Source organism: Oryx dammah, unplaced genomic scaffold, assembly GCF_014754425.2.
Source record: "Oryx dammah isolate SB20612 unplaced genomic scaffold, SCBI_Odam_1.1 HiC_scaffold_29, whole genome shotgun sequence".
Taxonomy (NCBI): domain Eukaryota; kingdom Metazoa; phylum Chordata; class Mammalia; order Artiodactyla; family Bovidae; genus Oryx; species Oryx dammah.
In genome coordinates, this window is record NW_024070213.1 from 59,606,538 (window position 1) to 59,616,269 (window position 9,732).

General features: G+C 40.1%; 1 pseudogene; it reads right to left on the minus strand.

Moving 5' to 3' along the window:
* Nucleotides 1-402: 402 nt before the first annotated feature.
* Nucleotides 403-8,561, minus strand: LOC120858049 (annotated as a pseudogene).
* Between the last annotated feature and the right edge of the window lie 1,171 nt (nt 8,562-9,732).

Below are 9,732 nucleotides of genomic sequence, written 5' to 3' on the forward strand. Positions count from 1 at the left end.
TCTCTCTTCTTTATTGATGTGTATTTACATACCTAAATTTCCTTTAAACGCTGCTTATCTTGCCTCTTGAGCCAGTTTTGGAAGTTATGTTTTGGTTTACATTCATCTCTAAGTATTTTCTAATTTCCATTGTGATTTCTTCTGTGGCTTATTGGTTGTCTATTTTACATTGTTTAAAATATTCACATATTCGTAAATTTTTCATTTTCCTTTTCATTGATATCTAGCTTCATCTCATTGTAGTCAGAGAAGATACTTTATGTGATGTCAGTTTATTAAGTTTGTTGAGACTTGTTTTATGACTTCAGATGAAAGTGAGTAGAGAGGCCACTACCCCTGGGGCTGGAGATGCCACTGCCACTGGGGGAAGAGAGGCAACTTTTGCTGGATCAGATTCTGCAGTTAACCTTCAGCAATTTCAGCCCTGAAGCTATAGAGCAAAATGAAACCTCAGGTCATATATGCAGTACCTAAGCTGGGAATTTGAATCCCCTAACTCATCCTTTCCCTCACTACTTTTATTAATGACTTAAGGAAAAACCACCCAAAGTCATTATGTCCCTTAGTTTTCAAACCATGTTCAAAAATATCAAACACAGAGTCACTTAGCTTCTTGTTTCTTTTTAGTGGTTTATTAAGAGTTGTTGTTGTTCAGTCACCACCAGTCATGTCTTACTCTTTGCAACCCCATGGACTGCAGCATGCCAGGACTCCCTGTCCCTCACCATCTCCCAGAGTTTGCCCAAGTTCATGTTCATTGCATCGCTGATGCTGTCCAGCCATCTCATCCTCTGTTGCCCTCTTCTCCTTCTGCCTCCAATCTTTACCAGCATCAGAAAATTTTCCAATGAGTCCTCTAGGCACATCAGATGACCAAAATACTGGAGCTTCAGCTTCAGCATCAGTCCTTTCAGTGAATATTCGGGGTTAATCTCCCTAGGATTGACAGATTTGATCTCTTTGCTGTCCAAGGGATTTTCAGGAGTCTTCTCCAGCACCACAGTTCAAAGGCATCAATTCTTTGGCATTCTGCCATCTTTACGCTCCAGCTCTCACAAACATACATGATCAGTGGCAAGACCATAGCTTGACTAAACAGATCTTTGTCAGCAGAGCAATGTCTCTGCTTTTCAACACACTGTCTACATTTGTCATTTATCCTGCCAAGAAGCAATCATCTTCTGATTTCAAGGCTGCAGTCACCGTTCACGGTGATTTTGGAGCCCAAGAAATGTAAGTCTGTCACTACTTCCACCTTTTCCCCTTCCACTTGCAATGCAGTAATAGGGCCGAATGCCATGATCTTAGTTTTTTTAAATATTTAGCCTTAAGATGGCTCTTTCACTCTCCTCCTTCACCCTCATCAAGAGGTTCTTCAGTTCCTCTTCACTTTCTGCCATTAAAGTGGTATCATCTGCATATCTGAGATTGTTGATGTTTCTCCTGCCTATCTTAATTTGGGCTTCTAACTCATCCAGCAGGGCATTTCTCATGATGTGCTCAGCATATAAACAAACAAGGTGAGAGAAGACAGCCCTGTCCTACTCCTTTCTTGATCTTGAACCAATCAGTAGTTCCACACAGGGTTCTAACTGTTGTTTCTTGACTCGAATACAGGTTTCTCAGGAGACAGGTAAGATGGCTGGTAGTCCCATCTCTCTAAGAGCTTTCCACACTTTTTCATGATCCACACAGTCAGAAGCTTTAGCATAGTCGATGAAACAGATAGAAATTCTGAAATTCCCTTGCTTTCTCTATTATCCAGCGAATGTTGGCAATTTGATCACTAGTTTGTCTTTCTTTTCTAAACACAGCTAGGATATCTGGAAGTTCTTGGTTCACATAATGCTGAAGCCTAGAATGTAAGATTTTAGGCATGACCTTACTAGCCTGTGGGATGAGTGCAATTGTCCAATGGTTAGCACATTCCTTGGTATTACCCTTCTTGGGAATTGGGATAAGGCTTGATCTTTTCTAGTCCTGTGCCACTGCTGGGTCTTCCAGATTTGCTGGCATACTGAATACAAAACCTTGATAGCATCCTCCTTTAGAAATTTGAACAGTTCTGATGGAATTTCATTGCATCCACTAGCTTTATTAACAGCTATGCTTCTTAAGGCCCACTTGACTTCACACTCCAGAATGTCTGGGGCTCTGGGTGACTAACCACACCATCATCATAATCCGGCTCATTAAAATCATTTTTATACAGTTCTTCCATGTATTCTTTCCATCTCTTCTTGATCCATTCAGCATTTACTGGTCTCTACCATTTGCTCATCTTTGGGTGGAATGCTCCCTTGAAGTTTCCAATTATCTCCTGAAGAGTAAACTGTACATAGCCATAACAAATGGGAGATACAAATTAGAAATAGGTATAGATACAAGGTGAGATTTATTATAGAGTAGCCCATATAGATATATTACATGATAGTGCATGCCATAGACTATCAGAGCTCTCTTTATTATGGGAAATAAAGTTGTTAGCATCTTTAAACCTAATCAGCTTGGAGAGCCATTCCAGAAACCCCAGGATCAATTCACCAAACTCATCCTTAAAATTCTGTTAATCTGGAATCTTTCTTGGTAACAATATTTATATTAATCAGAGTTTTCTGGAGAAAATGAATGAATAGGATATATGTAATCTGTATAAACAGTAAACTGTACATAACCATAACAAATAGGAGATATAAATTAGATATAGATATAGATGATCTCTGTTCATTTCCAAGACAAACCATGCAATATCACAATAATCCAAGTCTATGCCCCAACCAATAATGCTGAGGAAGTTGAAGTTGAATGGTTCTGTGAAGACCTTTTAGAACTAACACCCAAAACAGATGTCCATTTCATTATAGGGACTGGAATGCAAAAGTAGGAAGTTGAGAAACACCTGGAGTAACAAGCAAATTGGGCCTTGAACTACAAAATGAAGCAGGGCAAGGGCTAATAAGAGTTTTTCCAAGAGAATGCACTGGTGATAGCAAACACCTTCTTCCAACAACACAAGAGAAGACTCTACACATGGACATTACCAGATGTTCAATACTGAAATCAGAATGATTATATTCTTTAGAGCCAAATATGGAGAAGCTCTATACAGTCAGCAAAAACAAGACTGGGAGCTGACTGTAGCTCAGGTCATGACCTCCTTATTGCCAAATTCAGACTTAAATTGAAGAAAGTGGAGGAAACCATTAGACCATTCAGGTATGACCTAAATCAAATCCCTAATGATTATACAGTAGAAGTGGTAAATAGATTCAAGTGATTAGATCTGATAGACAGAGTGCCTGAGAACTATGGATGGAGGTTCGTGACATTTTACAGGAAGCAGTGATCAAGACCGTCCCCAAGAAGAAGAAATACAAAAAGAAAAAACAGTAGTCTGAGGAGGCCTTACAAATAATTGTGAAAAGAAGAGAAGTGAAAGGCAAAAGAGAGAAAGAAAGATATACCTACTTGAATGCAGAGTTCCAAAGAATAGCAAGGAGAGATAAGAAAGCCTTCCTCAGTGATCAATGCAAAGAAATAAAGGAAAACATAGAATGGGAAAGACTAGAGATCTCTTCAAGAAAATTAGAGATATCAAGGGAACATTTCATGCAAAGATGGGCTCGATAAAGGACAGAAATGGCATGGATCTAACAGAAGCAGAAGATATTAAGAAGAGATGGCAAGAATACACAGAAGAACTATACAAAAAAGATCTTCATGACCAAGATAATCACGATGGTGTGGTCACTAATCTAGAGCCAGACATCCTGGAATGTGAAGTCAAGTGGGCCTTAGGAAACATCACTACAAAAAAGGATAGTGGAGGTGATGGAATTCCAGTTAAGCTCTTTCAAATGCTAAAAGATGATGCTGTGCAAGTGCTGCACTCAATATGTCAGCAAATTTGGAAAATTCAGCAGTGGCCACAGGCCTGGAAAAGGTCAGTTTTCTTTCTTTTTTTTTTTCTTAATGAAAAGGTCAGTTTTCATTCCAATCCCAAAGAAAGGCAATGCTAAAGAATGCTCAAACTACCACACAATTGCACTCATCTCACATGCTAGTAAGGTAATGCTCAAAATTCTCCAAGCCAAGCTTCAATGGTACATGAACCGTAAACTTCCAGAAGTTCAAGCTGGATTTAGAAAAGGCAGAGGAACCAGAGATCAAATTGCTAACATCCGTTGGATCATGGAAAAAGCAAGAGAATTCCAGAAAAAACACCTATTTCTGTTTTATTGACTATGCCAAAGCCTTTGACTGTATGGATCACAATAAACTGCAGAAAATTCTGAGAGAGATGGGAATACCAGACCACCTGACCTGCCTCCTGAGAAATCTGTATGCAGGTCAGGAAGCAACAGTTAGAACTGGGCATGGAACAACAGACTTGTTCCAAATCAGGAAAGGAATACGCCAAGGTTGTATATTGTCACCCTGTTATTTAACTTATATGCAGAGTACGTCATGAGAAACACTGGGCTAGAGGAAGCACAAGCTGGAATCAGGATTGCCAGGAGAAATATCAATAACCTCAGATATGCAGATGACACCAGCCTTATGGCAGAAAGCAAAGAAGAATTAAAGAGCCTCTTGATGAAATTGAAAGAGGAGAGTGAAAAAGTTGGCCTAAAACTAAACATTCAGAAAACTAAGATCATGGCATCTGGGCCCATCACTTCATGGGAAATAAATGGGGAGACAATGGAAACAGTGACAGACTTTATTTGGGAGGGCTCCAAAATCACTGCAGATGGTGATTGCAGCCATGAAATTAAAAGACGCTTACTACTTGGAAGGAAAGTTATGACCAACCTAGACAGCATATTAAAAAGCAGACATTACTCTGCCAACAAAGGTCCATCTAGTAAAAGCTGTGGTTTTTCCATTAGTCATGTAGAGATTTGAGAGTTGGACTATAAAGAAAGCTGAACACTGAAGAATTGATGGTTTTAAACTGTGGTGTTGGAGAAGACTCTTGAGAGTCCCTTGGACTGCAAGGAGATCCAACAGTCCATCCTAAAGGAAATCGGTCCTGAATATCCATTGGAAGGACTGATGTTGAAGCTGAAACTGCAATACTTTGGCCACCTGATGCAAAGAACTGACTTATTTGAAAAGACTCTGATACTGGGAATGATTGATGGTGGGAGGAGAACGGGATGACAGAAGTTGAGATGGTTGGATGGCATCACCAACTCAATGGACTTGAGTTTGAGAAAGCTCCAACAGTCAGTGATGGACAGGGAAGCCTGGCATGCTGCAGTCCATTGAGTCTCAAAGAGCCAGACACCACTGAGTAACTGAACTGAATTGATAGATATAGGGTGAGATTTATCATGGTAATCGAAACACATGATCATGGAGTCTGAAAAATCCAACAAGCTGCCATCTGCAAACTGGAGAACCAGGGAAATTCATGGTTTAAGTTCTATTTCAAGTTTGAAAAAGTGAATGTGAACATCACTCAGTCGTGTCTGACTCTTGTGACCCTGTGGACTATATAGTCCATGGAATTCTTGGCAAGAATACTGGAGTGGGTAGTCTTTCCCTTCTCCAGGGGATCTTCCCAACACAGGGATCAAAGCCAGGTTTCCTGCATTGCAGGTGGATTCTTTACCAGCTAAGCCCAAGGGAAAAAAGTTTGAAGGCTTTAAAATCTGGGGGTCTAGACATCTCTGGTGGTCCAGTGGTTAAGATTCTGCACTGCCAATGCAGAGGGTGAAGGTTCAATCCCTCCATGACACACAGCAAGGCAAAAAATACAAATAAACAAAACCAGGGTGCCAATCTTGGAAATCCTGGTCCAAGATTGAAGCCCCATGAACCAGAACTATCAGCACCAAAGCAAGATAAGATGTTGCCCAGTTTCAAGTGGAGACCATATTCACCTTTCCTCTGCCTTTTTGTTCTAGTCAGGCCTTCAGCAAACTGGAGGATGCCCACCTGCTTTTTTGAGGGTCATTTCCTTTAGCCAGTCTACAGATTCAAATGCTAATCCTTCCCAGAAACACCCTTACAGACACACTCTGAAATATTTTACCAGCTATATGGGTGTTCATTAGTTCTGTCAAGTTGACACATAAAACTATGACACCTTCTTTTTTATTTGTTACAACTTATATGATAGACCTTAAAATTACTAACATCAAATTGTCTTACTTTCTTATTTTTTTCTACCAGTGCAAGTCTCCTAAATGTTATAACCCAAGGGCATAACTCCCTAATAAGTATTAAGCTACACCTTGTTTTATTAATATTGACTAGTAATTTAATAATATGTTATTACTGCTAGATTAGGAGAAGGCAATGGCACCCCACTCCAGTACTTTTGCCTGGAAAATCCCATGGATGGAGGAGCCTGGTAGGCTGCAGTCCATGGGGTCGTGAAGAGTCGGAGACGACTGAGCGACTTCATTTTCACTTTTCACTTTCATGCATTGGAGAAGGAAATGGCAACCCACTCCAGTGTTCTTGCCTGGAGAATCCCAGGGATAGGAAGCCTGGTGGGCTGCCGTCTATGGGGTCGCACAGAGTTGGACACGACTGAAGCGACTTAGCAGCAGCAGCATTGCTAAACTATTAATTTATTAATAAACTGAGTTTTGAGCTAATGCTTTTCTTGTGTTAGACTTTGTATATTGAAACAATCTTTCAGTTCAGTTCAGTTCAGTCACTCAGTCGTGTCTGACTCTTTGTGACCCCATGAACTGCACACACCAGGCCTCCCTGTCCATCACCAACTCCCGGAGTCCACCCAAACCCATGTCCATTGAGTCAGTGATGCCATCCAACAATCTCATCCTCTGTCATCCCCTTCTCCCCCTGCCCTTAATCTTTCCGAGCATCAGGGTCTTTTCAAATGAGTCAATTCCGCATCAGGTGGCCAAAGCATTAGAGTTTCAGCTTCAACATCAATCCTTCCAATGAACACCCAGGCCTGATCTCCTTTAGGATGGACTGGTTGGATCTCTTTGCAGTCCAAGGGACTCTCAAGAGTCTTCCCCAACACCACAGTTCAAAAGCATCAATTCTTCAGCACTCAGCTTTCTTTATAGCCCAACTCTCACATCCATACATGACCACAGGAAAAACCATAGCCTTGACTAGACGGACCTTTGTTGGCAAAGTAATGTCTCTGCTTTTTAATATGCTGTCTAGGTTGGTCATAAATTTCCTTCCAAGGAGTAAGCGTCTTTTAATTTCATGGCTGCAATCACCATCTGCAGTGATTTTGGAGCCCCAACAAATAAAGTCTGACACTGTTTCCACTGTTTCCCTATCTAATTGCCATGAAGTGATGGGACCGGATGCCATGATCTTCGTTCTCTGAATGTTGAGCTTTAAGCCAATTTTTTCACTCTCCTCTTTCACTTTCATCAAGAGGCTTTTTAGTTCTTCTTCACTTTCTGCCATAAGGGTGGTGTCATTTGCATATCTGAGGTGACTGGTATTTCTCCCAGCAATCTTGATTCCAGCTTGTGCTCCTTCCAGCCCAGCGTTTCTCATGATGTACTCTGCATACAAGTTAAATAAGTGGGGTGACAATATACAGCTTTGACATACTCCTTTTCCTATTTGAAACCAGTCTGTTGTTCCATGTCCAGTTCTAACTGTTGCTTCCCATAACTCCTTGAGAAGAATGTAATTTTTCTGACTAATTCATTAAAGTCTTGTTTCACTTGTTTGTTTCTCAGTGTATAGATAAATGGATTTAGCATGGGGGAGATGGAAGTTGTTCATATTGACACACCCTTGTTAATTTCCATTTCATCTTTTCCTGAATTCTTGATATAGATAAATATACAGCTGCCATAAGTAATGGAAACACGGTCATGTGGGAAGAACAGATGGAAAATGCCTTTTTCCATTGCTGGGCAGAGGGGAATCTTAGATTTGTTGGATAATACTTACATAGGACCAAACCACAAACATGAGAGTCATTATGAGGATTAATGCAGAACAGGTGATAACCATCTTCTCCATGAACCATGTATCTGAGCATGTGATCTTCAGGACAGGTTTAGCATCACAGAAAATGTGGTCAAGAACATGGAAGTCAAGAACATTCCAGGCTCAGTTCCAAGCTAAATGGTGGGATCATGATCAACACAATGGTCATCCAAGAGCAGAAGATGAGTCTTTTGCAGACCCTGTGGTTCATGATGGTCATGTAATGCAGGGGTTTGCAGATGGCTACATAGCAACCGTAAGACATGGCAGCCAAGAGAAAAAATTCTGTTATTCCACACAGGTATTTAAAAAATACTTGGCATACAAGCCTTATAGGTAATGGTCCTATCACCTGATGATATACTGTACAAGAATCTAGGAATGCAGGTAGAAGTGAATGAGATTTTTAAGAAGGAAAGATTTTGGAGGAAAAAGGACATCGCAGTTTTAAGGTGGGAATCGACCAATATGAGGATGAGGGTGGCCAGGTTTCCAATTACACTAAACATGTGGGTGATGAGTAGAAATATGAAAGTCAGAATGTGCAGCTGTGGGTCATCTGTCAGTCCCAGGAGGATGAACGTGATGACTGCTGTATGGTTTCTCATTCCTGGCTCCACATTTCCTCCCAAACTGTGTGGAAATCTGAGAGAGAAGAAACTCAGAAGAGGGAAAAATATTCTTTTGAGATGGATTTCTGGTGGCAAAACCAGTGAATTTTATGTTGTGCTCATAATGCATATTTCAAGATTTTAAATGTGATACTCACTGTTTTCACTCCTTCCCTGTCAGTCCTAAATTTCTTAGAATAGCATTCTATATTTCCTTTTTTTTTTCTCCTCCCATTTAGTTTGTCACCTGGTCTTATTATATGTGTGCCCTTAATACCTTCCTCATTTATTCCTTTTCTTCTATCACTTACATTAATTCACTTAGGTTGCCTTATATCAGTGTTGAAATATTTCAGAAACATATTGACAGACTCAAAATGTATATTTTGTGACCCCTATCCAGTCTTTTAAAACCAATACAATCAAAATTATTTTCAAGAAAGCCCAGATATGATTAATAGATCCCAATGTTTTCTTGGAGGATGAAGCTTTTAAAGTACTTATAAATGACCTTCTTTCCATTCTAGATCTTTCTTTGAACCACTTATATCATCTCTTATTTAGACAGAGCTAAATTTCAGCTTTAACCAAGAGCTGTGATGATAGAGCACACTCGGGATTTGTATTTCAAGTGTATGAAACTGTAAGATTAATGAAATATTTTTGATCAATATGCATTTTATTCTGTGGGCAGAATGCTTATTCATCCTCAGAGATTTTATTAAATCTCTTTAACAGAGGATAAGAGAACTGGAGAATAATTGTGAGATTTTAGTGGTTCTAAATAGGTTGGGGGTTCTGTGCCAGCCTCCACAGATATTAAGACAAGCGAAGAAGAAAACTTGACAGATTTCTGGATTTATTTCCCATATGAATATCTAAGCAGAATATCATTAAGGCAATACTTAGCTGTTTCTTGAACATAGAGAAAAAAAAAAAACTTGGAAAGCCTAATCATACTTTCCTGCTCTTAACATTGACATGTGCTTGTGCTAAGTCACTTCAGTCATGTCCAACTCTTTGTGACCCCGTTGATTGTAGCCTGCCAGGTTCCTCTGTCCATGGGATTCTCCAGGTAAGAATGCTGGAGTGGTTTGTCATTTCTTTCTCCAGGGGATCTTCCAGACCCAGGGACTGGATCAGCATTGCTTACATCTCCTGCATGAGG